General features: G+C 33.6%; 1 pseudogene across 1 annotated transcript in view; it reads right to left on the bottom strand.

Moving 5' to 3' along the window:
- The window catches only part of LOC143239880 (plexin-B-like), a 225,267-nt pseudogene that overhangs the window by 158,405 nt on the left and 47,956 nt on the right, over positions 1-18,906 (bottom strand). The window contains exon 2 of the transcript XR_013021422.1: positions 2,722-2,827. The product of XR_013021422.1 is annotated as a plexin-B-like (transcript). The remainder of the gene's footprint in view (positions 1-2,721; positions 2,828-18,906) is intronic.

The raw sequence follows: 18,906 nt of genomic DNA, 5'->3' as shown, positions 1-18,906 counted from the left end.
AAATGAACTGCATGGCCAATCAATTGAATAAATGGACAGTTATGTCGATAAATAAGCATATAAGTGATGGATAGTTAGATACATATATTTAAGGCAAAAAATAAAAATGGATAAATAACTAAACTACGAATAGGTAAAACAAACAACCTAATATTAATTTTTTCCACTACAAAAAATATTGTAACTTTTTTATTTATTAAAACAGCCTAATTCACTTACTTTATTTACAACAGTCTCTTCAAACTACCTAAAAAATGCACTAAACTTTCACATTGTAACTCGCACTCTTCGCTAGTGCAATGTAATATGATGGTAACCGTGAAATACTCTTACTTGGCTTCAAACAAACAAAAAAATATCCGTCATCTTTTTCCTCCACAAAGGAGCAAAATTAAAGGTCACGGCGTCTTCTATAGTAGCTTTTAAACTATTAAGTCACAGAAGACGCTTAAATCAATACAACAATTCTCACTAAATGAAGTTAAGCACACAAGAAATACAGCAGAAAACTCACATTTAGCATGATTAAACTTTGTAGAATGGACGGCGAACTGCCTGTGTGGAGACAAGTGTAGAGGACGACGTTTCGAAAGTCTTCCGCCTTTCGACTTGAAGACGAAAAACTTTTGAAACGACGTTCTCTACACTTGTCTTCACAACAGGCAGCTGCCGTCCATTTTACAAAGTTTCATCGTGAATACTCTGCCAAAACAATCTATCAAAGAACACATTTAGCATATGTTCAAGTATATCAATAGGCGTCAGGGTGGAAACTGATACGTTAGAGTGGGAACTGAGTAAGTTAACATAAGGAATACAACATAAAATCTAGATGACTTGAAGTTACGGATCGTATGTTTTACTTCAAATCATACAATGATAAAGTTCTTTTAGAAGCGTTTTCAAAGCCACAACCATATCAAATTGTTATTCATTGCACGATAGAACTTGAGAGTCTTTTCAGAATGGATAAAACAAATGAAAGTTTTCACTTTCCAGTTACTAGTGGAAAGGAAACTGCTGATCCATTTGATTTTAAACTTTACGTGATCGTTGAAAAACTACATTATTTTAGAAATAAATTAAAATATCAAATTTAGTTATGAAAAAAACTGTTTTAAATGGAACCGTGACAAACACTAATTGAAATTTTTAAACCGTTTCTTATAAAATCCATCTTAAACCGTTTTCAACTACGTATGTTCATCTACACTACGAACGTAAATGTTAACTGTTCTGTTAATCAAATATGCATTTTATTCTCAAGAACTCGTTTACGTTTTAATGTTAAAATCTAATCCAAAGGTTTGATATTTCAACAACCCTTGTGAATTCATTACCTTAAACGGTTTCTTGGTTGAAACAGATTAAGAATCGTTACCAGTTTTTTTCTTCCACCAAAAGTATACAAAGAGACAACACACTGCTACTTGTAAAGAGCATTGGACAGTTATGTGCTGTTACGGTGCAAGATTTTTCGAGTTTTCTAAGCGTAAAACTGCAACAAAAAAAAAGGTCTATCGTTGAGCCGCCTACTGGGTAAGGCATACGAAATTTTCAAGTGGTATATAGTTAAAACATGAATACAAAAATCATCATAACACAGTAATTGATGAGCCATTAATCAGTTCAACGAGTTTCCCCTATTATTATTTATATCGAAACGCCCGTAATGAAGTTTGTTTTCAAAACAACAATGTGCATTATGTCCTTTACAATCTATTCTCACACTTTCAAGAGGATACGTGGTAAAATCATACAAGTATACCACTGGGTGAACGAGCTACTCCTAATGGTAGCAAACTATGTGTAAAGTATCGTATAAACACACCTAAAACTGAATGCGGTTAGTGGAAATTCAGAAGGGGTTTTACGAAAAAGCTAAGACATTAACTTCTGCACGAGATTCGCTCACGCGCTATCGGACCTTTCAAACCCCATTGTTGGCAAGTTCTTTGATGACGTCATGATTCAGGCAATCAATCATTTTGTGACAGCACGTGCAGGGAAAAGGATGGGCTCATCTTTGGTTTTCTCTCTTTCGACCTTTCTCTCTCTCTCTCTCTACAGGAGACTACCGTTTTACTATCGGAAGGAAATTCTGATAGGCAAAAAATAGCAAAGAGCTCTATGGTTTCACGTTTTGCTTGATGAAAGACATCAAATGTACTACTGTGATAAGGTGTTATTTTCTCTCATTCCGAATTAAACACACACTATTTTATCTTCATCTACCGAATTTACAAAGTAACGAAATATTGATTATTTTCGTTCAGATGTTGCGTTTGTTTGTGTTTTGAATTTCGCGCAAAGGCTATCTGCGCTAGCCGTCCCTAATTTAGTAGTGTAAGACTAGAAGGAAGGCAGGTAGTTATCACCACCCACCGTCAATTCTTGGGCCAGATGTTACGTATGGTTGTTTTAATTAACCTAGTTTCTACATATTACTAGGGAATTTTGTCGAAACTTTAAGTAGCAAACAGAAATTTTCCAGACTTACCAGTTTCCTAAACAGCCTGGTTAATGTTTAGGAGTGTTTCTTCACCATTATTTTCATTATTTAAAACTGTTTCTTAAGCATAATGGTTGAAATATATATTATTTATTTATATATCTTTCGTAAACATATTGATTGAGATTATATTCTGTATTTGTGTCTGATTGAGATCTCTTATTAATTTCCGTTTAAATCTATTTGTACTCTTAGTGACTGGTACAAACCTACGGATTCCAACTGTCTTATCCCTTTGTGCTTGAAATCTGTTTAAAGACAGCCTTTACTTAGGAACATTCCATGAAATCCAATATCTTTATATCTACACGGATCCTAATGGAAGAGAAAGAAGAAAAATGTTTGACTTAAAATGTCTGCCTTATTGTGATAAAACTATTTATAAATCAAACAATCAAGTAACATTGTTTAGTTTGTTGCACTATGTATAGTATCAAAATGCACATTATTTTATAGACGTCACTTGTAGTAGTTTATCTTACGCTAAAAATATTGCAAAACACCACGGTTTAGCTTTATCATAATATTTATTTGTTTATAGATATGTATAGTAAAATCATTCAGTTTACAAAGTAACTACTCATTATCCAGAAAATTAATTAATTCGCATAACTACATTATTTTTAATTACGAATCCTAAATGCATCTACCCATCACAAATTTAAAACTTTATACTAGTAACACAAGTTGTTTTAATACTCGTGGTTTATCAGTAAGATACATTGTTATTCAAATAGTCTGTATTTCCGTAGTCACACAAAGCCATTCACGAAATATTTATTTCGTTTAGTGGAATGTTTTATGACTCAACATAAACAACAGTAATATTATTTCGTTCTGTTTCTTAAATGTTCTGTTCAGATAAAACAATTATATTAACAACCTAAAATAGGGTATTAGTACCAGCAGATTAGTTACAGTAGAGACTGGAACTAACGACAGGTTTAAAGAAAACTAAATTATGTGTTTCTACCAGATAACAGCTTGACTTTAAAGTTAATAATTTTGATACACATACATGTGACTTCTCCAGCGAAAGTGTTATATAATTTGTTTTTCACATGTTACATGGAAAAAATATGCAAATATTTCTTATAACTTCAGTGGTGTTAAATAATTAGGCTTCACTTTAATTCACACAGCGGTCTTATTATTACTGAGAACCACTACTTGGAAGCAATTTAAATAGTCTATTTTTTAGCAGAAACTTTGATTTCGCTTATGTAACTGATCCACATCATTCATTACCACATACACGCATGCTCCCATACAAAAAAACAACTTCAACATATTTTCTCATTTATTTCCTTTTTTTTTTAACCAAACACCTACTAGTATTAGTTTTTTTCTTTTTTTTTCTATAACTTAGCCTCAAACATCAATCAAATTTAAGTGGCTGGTACAGATAAGAAGAAGCTACATTTGTTTTTCTATATAGAGAAGTCTTGCAGAGACTTATTTATCAACTTTTCTGCAGCTTAATAAGGATGTTTGAGTCATTAAATAAGATTTGTAGGCTTTATTTTCGTTTTCAACTGTAGTTATACAAGTGACAAAACATACAATAGCCTGAAGTCGACAAACATACTCTCTGTACATGCACGTCCTAAATAACGGCTGACACCCGACCAAGCAACTCTGAACCACATCCAGCTCCACACCGGCAGCTGCGAAGATTAACGAGTCTGCTAACGGGGTTGTCTACCATTGGGACGACACACAAAACTGGCAGAATTTTTCACAAGACAAAATTTATATGGACTGTCAGCAGTGAATCGTCGTACCCTCTCCATTCCTAGCTTTCTGGATGAATGATCCAGCGAAGAAAATGGCCCCTGAAACACGCAGAAACCCTCCAAAGACTTCGGCAAAGAAGAAAGAGAACAAATAATAGCAAGGGTAGAAAAAAGAAAATATATATAGGAATGTCAAGACAGGAAATAGGTATCGTTAGATGCTCATATATTTATGAAAGAAACCATTCCACTGACTATGATTTGTAATAACCAGTCAAACTAGTTTTCAGATAATAAATACACACACCATTTTCGGAGCATGTCACTAAAACAATTAAATGCGAGACTACATGCAGTACATGGATATACTTAGCTAATCATACGTCATAAATGTTTATTCGAATTAAAACTAAAGAATTCACAAGAAAGGATGAAGGTAATAAAAATGTTCTGCCTAAATCAATATAAGAAATTTATACACACACACGTTCACGAACAGCAATATCCAAAACATTATTGATTTTTGAAGTCATATGGTTGCTTTTCTTCACCACAAAAATCATAAGAACTTATTTGGAAATGGAATAGACATTTAACGCTAGAGTTTTGATACCCATTATAGAGGGAAGCCCTCGGAGCTTGCGTGTTTTTAATGCTACGGGGGAGTGCAAAACTGTCCTTTTCCTTACATTACTATTCATTCGATTATGGGGGAAAATTTTTTTTTTATGCTAGTAATAGTTTATTTTTTGTATTATTGTCAATAATCAGTGCTAAGGCATGTTTACATCTGAAACTTAGCATGAATCACTTCCCTATGGTTACAGTCAGTAGTAACAATATTTACAAATCAGTATCGATATTTGAACGAATACCTTTTTCTGCATTCGAAATAGCAAACTATTTCTTATTCATTCTATCTAGTAAGTTTCGATCCTCCTAGTCATCAGTGATAACTAACTAATTTTCACTCCGATTACTCTATTATCGTCTTATCAAATATTTTCACACCTTTCTACACTCATGCTTCAGTGTAGTCTGCCAGAAAGTCAAACTAAGGATTATGGCATTCACAAAAATAAAACGAACTAAAATTACGCCGAGATTCCATGAAAGGCTTGTAAAATATATTTCGGTGTTATGATGTTTTACAAATTTTATGTGCCAGAGAAATGTCATATCTTGGTAGCGTACGAATCACTAAAATCGATGAAGGCACTTTTTCAGTACAAAAACTAGCCGACTGACAAGTAATGAAGCACTTGGAAACAGTTACTGAGCTGTAAGGGGGTAAAGTACAATGATGGCAAATCTAAAAGACAACTTGTACCGTACAAATTATACTCAACATGTTCACACATCCATAATGAAAAGTGAGTCATAAAGGTCCTCCCCATTGTTTCTAATTTGTGAAAATAAAAAACCCACAAATTTAATCCACTATCAAATAATAAATATCGGGGTTAATTTATTCTTTCTACTGTTTTACCAGTAGCTAAGTAATCTTTAATCTGTTGATTCAAAATATTTCTAACAAGAAGTATTTCTAAAAAGAACAAGGTAATTGAGTTTCGTATTGTTTGTTTGCTGTGAAATGTTTTGAATATACAAGTGTTGCATGGCATGGCCATGTCATAACTTTAACTTATATATACAGAGATATAGGTTTATTTACACAATTTATTAAAATTAGTTAACATAGTTTGTCATTCTATTATAACCTAAAATTTAAAAAATAAAGCTAAAAAATAACCGAACATATATTTTCCACATCTTCAGTCAGTAAGTATAACATAAATTAATGCTAATATATTTCAGATGATAAAAATAGCTACAATCAATTATAAAAAATAATTAAATCCTATATAACTCTTAATGTATCAAGGCACGCGTGTTTTCATCGGTTTTTATTTTATAGCGGAGGGTGTCCTATCCTTCTTTAATCCTGTGTGGAGGAATTCAATCATCTTCTCCAATCATATTGATAATTATAATATATTCAAGACAATTCAATACTATAATGTATGTAAATAATTTATTCGGATAGGTATCTTTCGAAATTCTGAGATTAAATATCGATGTAGAATACGCTTTACTCAATCAGTATTGGAGTAATAATTAGATAACCACGTATTAAGATTACTATGCCCGATAACAGTGGATGTAAAAAACAAACGGAAGAAAAACAAAAGAAACTGCAATTGGCAATGACAGCAATGATACTGATCAAAATGGTGATTCACTTTTCATGGATCCACAAGATGCATTTGGAACAAAGTATACACCTATATCCTTTTTTAGTAGCAGCCAAAATTACAAGACTTATCCGATTTTTGTGGTCTTAAATTTAGAAACTGCGATAATCTCATGAACAAATTAAAACTTTGAACTTCATTCAAGCGATAAAATAATTTTGACAAAACCCTTTAAAAATGTTCACACACACACATTCCTCAATCAACTACAGGCGATATTCTGTGATAACAAACTATCAAATTCGACAATAGATTCCTGCGCTTAAAAACATCTTAGCCTTGCACATGATTTTGGCGCACGATTAGTTGTAAAAGTTGCAATCTTTCATTATATTCGTATTTGTTTGTATATAAATGCTTGGAAAGTTAGATACTTAAAATAACAATTATGAAGAATAATACCAGTAAAAGACTACAAAATATCAGTTTCGAAGGGATCATTTTTTAAAAGACATCTTGGGACCGTAAGGAAAATCAACATCCTTAACAAAGCAGAAAATAGGTGTGTTTTTTTGTTGCTGTGTTTTTTACATAACACGTTTGGTATTTGATGTTCTTTGTTGGATCTGTGATTTACTACGAGAACAAATAAAGTTTCTGCTCTATATAAAATAAGGAATCCCTGTGGAACACAACCTAACGATACGTTTCTTTGCTTTTGAATATATAGTGTTTTGACTGTAGCATACTGCTATGTTATGAAACGTACATTGTACACACCAAAAAGGTGTGCACACATAATTACACGATGTAAATAGCGGGGAGGACCGTTGTGTCAAAAAATAGTCTTAAATCATGCATAATTTATAACCTGGACATTCGCAGTGTTATACAACTTCAAAGTCCTGGTTGTCTTGGAGCAAACTTTTTACAATCTTGTAGTATCTCTATTTGAACAAAAGAGAACGAAGATTATAAAACTTCGATTACAAAAACTTTATCAATGCATGAGCCATTTCGAGAATGTCGGCTGCTAATTACCTTATTACGAAGCCGTTTCGGGCATCTTACACCATGCTGCGCCAACTCAGTCAATTCTCGTCACCACATGATAGAAACTGAAAAGAAGCTTGGGTCATAGAAGGTATGCGGCCGAAAGGTGGCGCAAGGTCACCGCCGTCCTTTGTGACACAACAGAAGGCGGCAAAACGCTAGCGCATAACACCTGCCCCTCCTCTACCAGATGTGTAGTTGATTGAAGAGTAGGCTTTGGTAATTACCAAGCAGGCAATATTAAATGTGACCGCCCTATAACAAATTGGTCGTCGAGTGTTGGCTTTAAAACTCTTTCTTCTATCTATCACTTTTTTGCCGCGTTTAGAAAAAAAAATCTGCATATCAGAGATGCTTGTAAAAAGTTGTGGCTAATGCAGTTTCCTAACTCCGAACAGAGTGAAAAACAGGATTACACTTTCCTAAAGGACGAAAGAGGAATGACATCCAATTACGGTCCGATGCTAATTAACAGTCTTAATGGAGTAATATCTGTCTACTTCAGTAGATCATTAACTAACGACTACCGAAAATAAGTGCCTATTAAAGTGGTATTTTCAAGGAGTATCATATGTTTTAAGCATGCTTCCTTGTTCTAGCTATATATATATATATGCATGAAAATAATATGTAGCACACGGGCCTCTTCCTGGCTCTCTGACTGAAGCTAATATAAGTGACAAAGTAGAATACAACGGTACTGACAACCACATAGGATATCTGTCTGTATACAAAATATGTTTTTTCAGTATCTTTGGCAATAAAGTAATTATGACAAACTGCAACGTAGCAGAAGACAGGAATCCATGAATTTTGACTGGATAAGTTGAATCTCATTGAGCCAGACTGACAACATGAAGTAGTGCGGGTTTAAAGTCTATTTAGGCCTAAAAACATAAGCCAGATCTCTATGCAGTCCAAACAAAAATAACAGAATTAGCTCAATGCAAAAATATCAGTGTGGTGCAAGCTTCATATACTGCTATACATCACTGCATAAATTATTCTAGACCTCAATCCTCAGTGAACAGTAAAGCAACTTAACTTTGGAAGTAGTGATCAGTGAACTATGTATAGAAAGAATGTACCAGATACACAGTTAGAATTAGTCTGATATGAAATAAGCCTTAAAAGTGAGTAAAACGAACTATGTCAAAGATCAGAGTATAATTAAATGTGTAGAATTAGTTTACACTACTTTGAGTAGTGTATAAAATAAAAAATTAAAAAATAATACTGACTATTCAATGAATGAATTTCAATGAATATAAAATGAACTAAACTTCGAAGTAGATTACAATGCATTTTATTTTGACGTATTTTGCAATGTGGCTTATATTTAGACCAAATCTGAAACCTGAATGTAGACTGTATAAAAGTAAAGAATGTTTGTCTATGAAATAAAGTTTCCGCACTTTTTTCGTTAAACTAACAAACTTCAATTAAAATTGAATATTTTATATCTTGTGCATTTCTTAAGGAATTGCCTTGTAATTGGGCATGTGAAGCAAGAGTCTAGTAGAGCATATCCACCAAAAATACGTGATAATCTAAGCTACCACAGTACGAGTCACAGAAAGTGGAAAATCACTAAACAAATAACTCCTGTTAATACAGTGTGTCCTGCAATTTGTTTCAGCCGCACGACGTACTGCCGTGCATTGATACAGAGAAAATAAGACGTAAATACGTATTTATACGGAACACAAATAAAGATGTGCGATTTATTTGTATGTTAAAATTTATTGCTTATCACTGTAATATTGTGTTGTTTTTTACGAACGCAGAAAGAGCAGAGGAAGTAATCTGTCAACAGTCACTTACCACAAGATTTCAGTTGCTACCAAGATAGAACGTTATGTACACTTTGTGATGTGTGCACCTGCTGACGTTTTTAATGGCCAGAGACGGTCAAGTGTTTAAGCAAGTACACAATCAACTTGACATATCACATTGCCTACAGTTAGCTAAAGGTATTATATCCGACGTTAAGTATACGAAGAAGCAAGCAACACGTATAATTGAGCACTTCAAGCAAAACGTAAACATAAATGTTAGCCACTTCTTTACCGACGACTCTATACGTATTTCTGAGTGAAAGTGCTTATCCATGTCATGATGTATATACTAGCTGTGGTTTAAGAACATGTATGTTTTTACTACACCACCAAGTGTTTGCCAATGTGGGAAAATAAAATATTTCAAAAATAAATTTCTTAGTTTTGCCACAACGCATATTTTGTTACCTACGTGAAATACCATTTGAACATAAAATATCTAAATGTCATAAGAAATGCTGAATACATTTTGTGGACACGAGAGTAACTTAGACTATTCAGATATATTCTATAAAGCAAGCTAGTAATAAGGCTTTCTTCACTTCAGTGGGAATTGTTTTCCATGATCAAGTTTATAACAAAGTTATAAATTCACTAGAAAGAAGCTAACAATTTACTATTTACCAGTCTTCATGTTAGCGAGAGCTACACATTGTTAGGAATGTAGTTTCATCAGGAATTGGACAATAGCTAATAAACAATGAAAAACAAAATGATGCGACTTTATTCACTTTTATTGGTATTTATTGTAAGATTAATGCACCAATCGCCAATAAACTTTCAACAACGAAGTTTCAAACTAGGGACATAAGACTGTTTTTAGATTAATTAATATACTATTTTTTCTTGCGAGTGCCACCTTAACAATCCAGATATACTACGCAAACATTTAATTTTAGAGTGATAAAAAGATACTCAGAAAAACAACAAAAACACTATACTTAGTGATTCATACGAACAACTCAAAATCATTCTATGGCTAATATAAATATACAAAAAACTATTTTTTCGATAAAAATGTTACTTCCTCATACTGTTACGTAATATAACGTATCTCGGACTAGCTTCCGGTTATTTTATGTCACATATAACGGTTTCAATTAGGGGAATTTAGAAGTTAGTTGAATGTGGATATGTACGCTGCTGGACAAAGCCGTAAGGCCAATGAACATAAAGAAAAAATATGCATTTTACGTTGTTAGACTCAACCACTTATTTGAGTAAAGCTTCGAAAGATGAAAATAAGAAAATGAAAAATAAAAATAAAATTTTAGTATTTAATAGGGAAAATGTGAACACTATGAAATTAGCCTAAATACTAGCTGGTCAAACGACCATACTAAAATGATTTTCTAAACAGGGTACATAATGCCAACCAAGAGTTATAAGTAGTGAGTTACATAGCCGTCATTGCGAATAACTGCAAACATTCGCTTTGGCATGGTCGTTATAAGCGTTTGCAGAAGGCTGGCTGGAATGTTATTTCAAGTGGTGAAGATGGCTTCACGAAGATTATGCACTGTTTGGAATTGATGTCCATTTATACAGACTTCCCTTGCCATCTATCCACAAACATTTTCAATGGGGTTCAGTTCTGGCGGACACACTGGATGGTCCTAAAGAATCACGTTATTTGCCACGAAAATGTCCTTTGTCCTGCGGGCATTGTGGATTGCAGAGTTGTCCTGCTGAAAGATCCAATCATTTCCACACGAGCGAGGACCTTAAGTCAATAAAGATGCTCTCTCCAACATGCCAATGTAGCCAACTGCTGTTTGACGCCCCTGTATAACCTGAAGCTCCATTGTTCCATGGAAGACGAAAGCACCCCATATTATGAAGGAACCTCCTCCACTGTGTCGTGCAGAAAATGTATCCTGTGGTATATCATTATTGTGCCAGTAACGCTGGAAGCCATCTGGACCATCCAGGTTAAATTTTTCTCTCATCAGAGAACAAACCCTTCGTCCACTTTTCTACGTCCCATGTTTGGTGCTTCTCAGCAAATTTAACCGAGCTGTTTCGTGGTGTGGAAGGAGGCGTTTACAATTTTTATGGCCTTTCTCTCGTAGATGCCATCTTATTGTTCTTCAGCTGTATTCTGCGTCCGTAAGGGCCTTAATCTGGTTCTACGATCGGCTAGTGTCTTGCCGGACAATCCTTCGAATCCTCCTACTCAACGCCGGCGAAATTTTCTTGAGCTGACCACTTGAAATTCTCGTTCCGTATCCCTCAGGGTCTTTTAAGACATTTGTAAAAGCAGTTTAACCACGCCTAATCTCATCAGTGATCGCACGTTGAGAGAGACCTTGCTTTTGCAGCTCGACAATTCTGCCACGTTCAAACTTTGTCAATCAACTTTTAGCCTTTGCCATGTTTTTATCCAATGTAACACTCGAGATGTCAGTGATAGATGTTGACAACGCTAATGCTTGAAATCAAATGACTAAATTTCGTTACGTGTTTACCGATTAACGCTTCGTTTCAGTATGGTCTTAAACTTTTGACCAGCTAGTTTAGTTTAATTTCATAGTGTTCATACTTTCCCTATTAAATGCTAAAAAAGTTTTTTATTTTTATTTTCCCTTTTCTTATTTTCATCTTTCGAAGTTCTACTCAAATAAGTGGTTGAGTCTAACAACGCAAAATGCATATTTTTTCTTTATGTTCATTGGTCTTAAGATTTTGTCCAGCAGTGTATCAGATTTATATTTGCCAATACGACTGATGCAAAATTTTCCTTCTTAGCACAAATATATTTTAATATGCAAACTACAATACAATTTGTAGCAATGGTTATTACAAACAATCATTTATATACAAAAGTTTTACAAACTTGTACACAGGTTAGAATCTTCTGTCTGGTCTGGAACTGAATGTTTTTTGATGGTTCAGTTCTGAATTAATATTGTTACACTTTGCTGAGTGGCAGAGTCTCACAACGTTAACAAGTTAACTCTTCTCCAACGATGATATCTAATGTCCTCGTAGAAATACTGATGTCTGAAGTTAATTCACTGAAGTTAAAAACAGTTTGAAATGTTTCAAATCTATAAACATTCCTGGTCAAATATCTGTAGGTTTCCGATTAATGAGCGTTTATTATAATTATTGCTTCAGAGACTTATAGTATTTATTTACACACACACACACACACACACTGTAGCAAACCAAAAATATAAAACTGTCTCTCGGCGTTGTTTTATTTCGCACACAGCTACACAAGGGCTATGTGCGCTCGCCGTCCATAATTTAGCAGTGTAAGACTAGAGGGAAGGTAGCTGGTCAACACCACCCATCGCCAACTCTTCGGCTTTCACGGTTGAAAGTGCGAGAATGTTTGTTGTGAAGGGGTTTCGAACCTGCGCAATCCTCAGATTGTTAGTACAGCGCCGTAACCACCTGGCCCTCCTCGTTGCTTTCAGGGGTGGATACAGGATTTTTTGGTGGGGGGATGATCAACTAAGTAACAGTAACCCTACCCAAAGTAAACTTTTCCTTGTTACTGTAACGTAAATTTCATGGAATTAATTTAGAAACAAAGAAACATATATGGCTATGAACTCTCATTTATTGATTTTATTCTAAAATATCAAGTTACAAGTAATCGTACAGCACTATACTGAATCATACAACATAGTGCATGTGATAATGAACTTTCATATATTCCTAAATAACATGTTATAAGTAAACATACAGCAAAAATATTCTCATTGAGATGATCAGTACTTTATATTTCTGATTTCCCATCCCCCTCTGTATCCATCTGATTATCTTTTATAAGCTTTAAGACGGGGTGCTCGAAAGTTCATTTGACACTAATACTGGCAATCACTAGTGTTTCACATAGAAGAGTCTTCTAGAAATTTAGAGAATAAGGCAGGAATTTCGCAATTCACATTTAAACAATTCGAGTTACACGCATTTCTGAATATATATTAAACTAAAACAAGCACCGATATTAAACTACATATATAATGTTAAATTTGTTACTACATACAAGTATCTGGAAGAATCATTAAAGCTATTTCTACAGAGAAATGTTTAAGGCATAATTCATACATTTCAAATGTTAAATCTACAGATACTTAAGGTTACTTACTTACATATTTATGTATAGCAAGAAATTGTATAGTAGATTTTTAATGAAATCCAAACTACACCTAAAGGTAAATCAGTCTAACTTAAGGGTTCTTAGAATTAGTATAAAGCACTTAATATCAAACATCTCGTTCGATTATTTAGGATATTTAAATTTCATATTATTTAAATGTATTTAAAACCTGCATTATCACTTACTTTTAAGGCATCCAACTAACGTATTATTTTGGTGATGAGATATTTTGTATAAGCTTAACTTAGAGTGAATTAAAAACATTCAAATTCACATAATTTATATGAGGCTTAGTGATATATTCTTTTCAAAATCCACTTCAGTCAGTCGTACTTGTATTTTAATAACTTTATCACACAAATTAAACCCGAAGCTGGTCTGTTGATTTGTGTATGTGTGTGTACACTTATTAAAATTATTTCGCGTTTGGATATTCATAGACCGACTTTAATCATTATTTAATGTAAGAACGTACAGCTTTTTAAAATAGGTTAAGATAAAATATTAAATAAAATATCTGTTGAATCAGTAACTGATTTTAGGATTTCTGAAAAAGAATATATTATAATACTTACTTGCACAGATAGTATGTATTACGTGACCGTATTTTGCTCGTTAGTTTTTTTTTTCAAAACTACCTGAATTTAGTTAAAAAAGCAATTAGTTTCTAGACACGGCATGGGCAGGTGGTTAGGGCGGTCGACTTCCAATCTGAGGTTCGCAGATTCGAATCCCCGTCACATGAAAAATGCTCGCTCATTTATCCGTGGGTGCGTTGTAATGTGACAGTCAATCCCATTATTCGTTGATAAAAACAGTAGCCCAAGAGTTGGCGGTGGGTAGTAATGACTAGCCGTCTTCCCTACAGTCTTACATTGCTAAAGTAGGGACGGCTAGCGCAGATAACCTTCGTGTAGCTTTGCACGAAATTCACAAAACAAACAAATTCCTAAATACCATGAATATATTTTAAATTGCGTTTCTTAGTATTCCCGTTTGATTAAGAACGTTATGACCTGCAACTGCAATAACTTGAGGACGACTACGATATGAAAATTAAACGCATATATATATAAATCCAATGCAACTCAATAGCATCTTGATGAATTTACCCAACCACTGGAATTTATTAAAATAATTCCAGAATGATACGTGGAACGGGAACAAATTCCTGCTGTCGATATTAGCAAGATACAAGGCCCATGTACTCCAGTTAATCCCAAGAGAATGAACACTAATGAATTGTGATATGCACATTTAATAGAGTAAAACACAAAGGAAAGCGTGATACTGTTTTGGGACACCATCTATTGTTTTAGGGATAATTAGGTGGCACAATAACTACTGGCTATAACAGTTTATTTCGCTCGCTAAATCTCAGTCAAACATACTCCTCACGAATTCTAGTCGTGTAAAATCTAAAACATTGTATGTGTGTGTGTCAAATCTTCGTTAAATCTTGGTCAGCTAAACGAGGTTATTCGTAGACCAGAAGTCTCGTGAGCTAGTTGAATCTAACGAACTGCCATGCTGCATTTCAATGAGCGCCTACAAATCCAAGTTGACCTACACAGCACCCTATAAAACAACCGCAAATTATCTCATTATTCTACACTAGGTTACCTACAAGCTGCCTGTTACAAGACACATTGTGTAAGGTGAATTTAAATAATCTTAAACAAATCAATGGCAGGTGAACATATAATCTCTAAGTTCACAAACTCAGAATCTAGTGTTCAAGTGGAGGGCTGAACGTCACAAAAACTTTGTTTCATACTTTGCATTTAAAAATTATGGGTGTAACAGCCCCATCCTTACCCAACTTTTCTGCTCAAAGTACTCCCATAATATCTATAGAACAACAACAAAAGAACACAAACAAAGTAAAAAGACAAACACTAACGCCTACAACACTTAAAACAACGTGTTATTTCATATTATGAAGTACACAAAAAATGGCAAAAATTACGTATAGACATTTTTAAGTCCCACACTAATGTGATTTTTCTAACTTATGTACATGTTTTTCTCAATGTTTCTTTTTCTTTAGTTAAAATAATTGGTTAGGCTGTCATTACGTCTGCAAGAACATACGCAAGTGATTCTCTTGCGGTATTGTGTAGTGATACTGACGGTGCTTATTTCGGAAAGTTGTTAGAGCTTAAAAAACACACAGTAATGCTCAATATTTGCATCACTATCTATATTATCAAGAATATAGAAATTTACTGATTTCATTTAATACAAGATACTCTTATTGTATTAACATAAATATAACGTAAACTCTATATTAAAGCTCCTTTGCTAAAAAAAAAAAGAAAGAAAACGAACTGGTCAAAACTCAGTCTTGCAGAGTAGGTTCATTTTGATCAAGTGCTAATAAACACAATTGTACGGATGAAAATGTTTGTTTCCGAAACAGTTGTTAGTGTGTTAAGACATTTAGCAATTTGATTAGGCTTAGTTTACATTAAAAATTGTTACGGATTTTGTAAGTATTTATAAGATTCAAGTTACTTGTGAATTTTCATTTGGTTATTTGTTAATTTTTGTCAAGTGAGCATATGTTAATTGGAAATACCAATTAAAACATAATTAAAATGTTCTTATTTTATGTATGATATGTTCATCGATTTTCTTATTTTATGTACAATATAATCTGTTCATTGGTTTTTATTGTGTTTTTTTTTATAAACTGGTAGTCCTCATACATACATTCTACTGACCATTTATTTTATTACTTCAAGCTTTGTTAACTTTATTCCATTGTTTTATTATATGTTTTGCGAAATTTATAATGCTTTTATACATTTGTGCTTTTACAGCTTTAAAACGTTGCTCAAACATGATGAGAAGACTCTTTCTGATACCAGTGGTACTGCTAGTGATGGTCCTTCTACTACCAACAGTATGCAACCGTGGACAAAAGCGGCTCTGCGTGCACAAGCCAAGGTGTCATACAGAACGATTCTTAAAGCTTCTCTTGAGTCAAGATTATCCTAATTTGAGAGTGAGCTTTACCAAAGTATGTTTTAGATATATACAGCAAACTAGAGTAACACCAACAGGGAAACTGAATGTTTAAACTTACTTGCAGAACATTTTCATAAGCCACTAAAAATGTACAATTTTTTTAAAACTAATCTCAGAACAAAAAGAATTGAAAAGAATGGTTAAATACTTACTATACGAAGGGAATCAAACCTAATGATCTCTAAAAATATGTGCTTTTATACAGAGGAAGGAATTTGTTTTCGCCAACACACAAAAATGTTTAGTGTTCTCGTGTTGTTTTAATACGTCAGGACTTCCTACCAGAAACAGTTTCATTTTTGCAAGGTAACGTAATACAAATATATTTCTGCATACACTTAGCAATAACCAAAGACTAAGCTTTTTCACACACACAAATAGAGGAAAACAGGTCTATGTTTAATAACAATTTAATACTACTTTACGAAAAACAAAGTTAAAAACTAAGTCTAAGTTTGAACTGTTTACGTTTTTACTGTGACGTCATATTTATACGGTACAACTTTAGCATGATAAACTGTTATTTACTGTCATGTTTGTAACGAAATATTCCTCTCGTTGTTAAATATTTTATCATAAATTTGCTATACGTTATACGTGTGTGAGTGTGTAATATATTAACATTCAAAAGTTTACTACTGTTCACAAAATTTAGAAAACTAAAGAACTTACTACTATTTATACTACCCAAGAATGAAGATATTTATTTTTACAATGTAGTTATCACTCGCTGGACAGCAGTAAGTCTAAGCATTTACAACGCTAAAATCAGGGGTTTGATTCCCCTCGGTGGACAAAGCAGATAGCCTGATGTGGCTTTGCTATGAAATAAAAAATACAAAAAACCCACACATGCTCCAACGGAGTTTTCTTCAACAATTAAACTGACCAACAAGGGGATTAGGATTCGATTACTGCAACTTCACACAGTGGCTGCAAGACAGAATGTGAAACCAACAGTCACATTAACAGCATTATAAACTAAACTAAATGTTTTAAACGTTTCATAAAGTTAGCACGTACATTTTACTTGTTAAGCACAATTTATGACATGTTAACTTGTGGTCACTTTACTGCAAGCAAACGATACTGAATTTAAATGCAAGATAATCTTTACGATATATAAAACACAAGAAACTTAAGAACATTATCAGATTCAAGTTAATCGTTAAGCATTTAATAAAAAAAAACACACGAACTTACTCAATGACAACAATAGTATTTTACCTTAGGTCCAAAGAATACGTCACCTGCAGACTGACAATTAACTGTCACTATTTCGTTCTTAAATGAAATAAAATAATAAAAAAGCACTGTTGATCTTTCACTTTGTAAACTACTCAAAAGGGATTCATACAAAATACTTGAATTCCTATCACCAACAGGATAAGGAAGTTACCCAGAGAACTTAGAGAAAACTAGTAGATATGAAACGTCAGTGTGCGTATGCGCGATAGAGCAAACTAAAGAAAAATCCTTTCGTTGGTTCTTCATACATTTCACCATTTTTATAGTTGTATCATTTTAATTATCGTCTCATGACTTTATAGTGTCGTTTGTTTATTTTTCAATTTCGCGCAAAGCTACACGAAGGCTCTCTATGCTAGTCGTCCCTAATTTAGCAGTGTAAGACTAGAGGGAAGGCAGCTAGTCATCACCACCCACTACCAAGTCTTGGGCTACTCTTTTATCAATGAATAGTGGGATTTACCGTGAAAATTATAACACCCCCCACGGCTGACAGGTCGAGCATGTTTGGTGTGACGGGGATTCGAACTCGTGACCCTTGGATTACGAGTCAAGTGCCTTAACCACCTGGTCATCCTGAGCCTAACAAAGTCGTACTACAGTTTTAAATGTATTTATTTATTTACATCATTAAACACAGAAGATCAGAACAAAAATTAAAGACTAGTTTACAAGAATATACGTTTTAGGATGTATAGTTAATATACAAACATAAATACTTAATATACAAAAAACACGCATAGAGATTTAATTTGTTAAGCAGCGTTCCCCTCTCACTGCGTGTGTCCTATTTCCACAAATACCATCCTTTACTAAGGTGCGGTTTACCTTTCCCACAGTTTATTTTACGTTAATTTTATCTAACTGTTATTCCTGTGCGAAACTTTCTTATTTTTGATCTCATTGTCTGAATAGTTCTATTTTTACGCCCTCTCTCTTTAAATATTAAAACTAAGACAATCTTTATAATATATGTATAACACATATGCGCGAATAGATAGATACACTTGCACACACAAGAAACACATATATAATCATCATATACGTGCATTACATATAAAAACAAATACTTCTGTAACAGCATTCACGTGTGCCCCATTTCTGTTAAACAACTGATGGAGGTAAGTACATTTATACGCAGACTTCCTAAATTCAAAACCTGTAATTTTGTTCGTAG

Source organism: Tachypleus tridentatus, chromosome 13 (assembly GCF_004210375.1).
Source record: "Tachypleus tridentatus isolate NWPU-2018 chromosome 13, ASM421037v1, whole genome shotgun sequence".
Classification (NCBI taxonomy): Eukaryota; Metazoa; Arthropoda; class Merostomata; order Xiphosura; family Limulidae; genus Tachypleus; species Tachypleus tridentatus.
The sequence above is the reverse complement of the archived record's forward strand: the minus strand, read 5'-3'. Positions and strand labels throughout refer to the sequence as shown.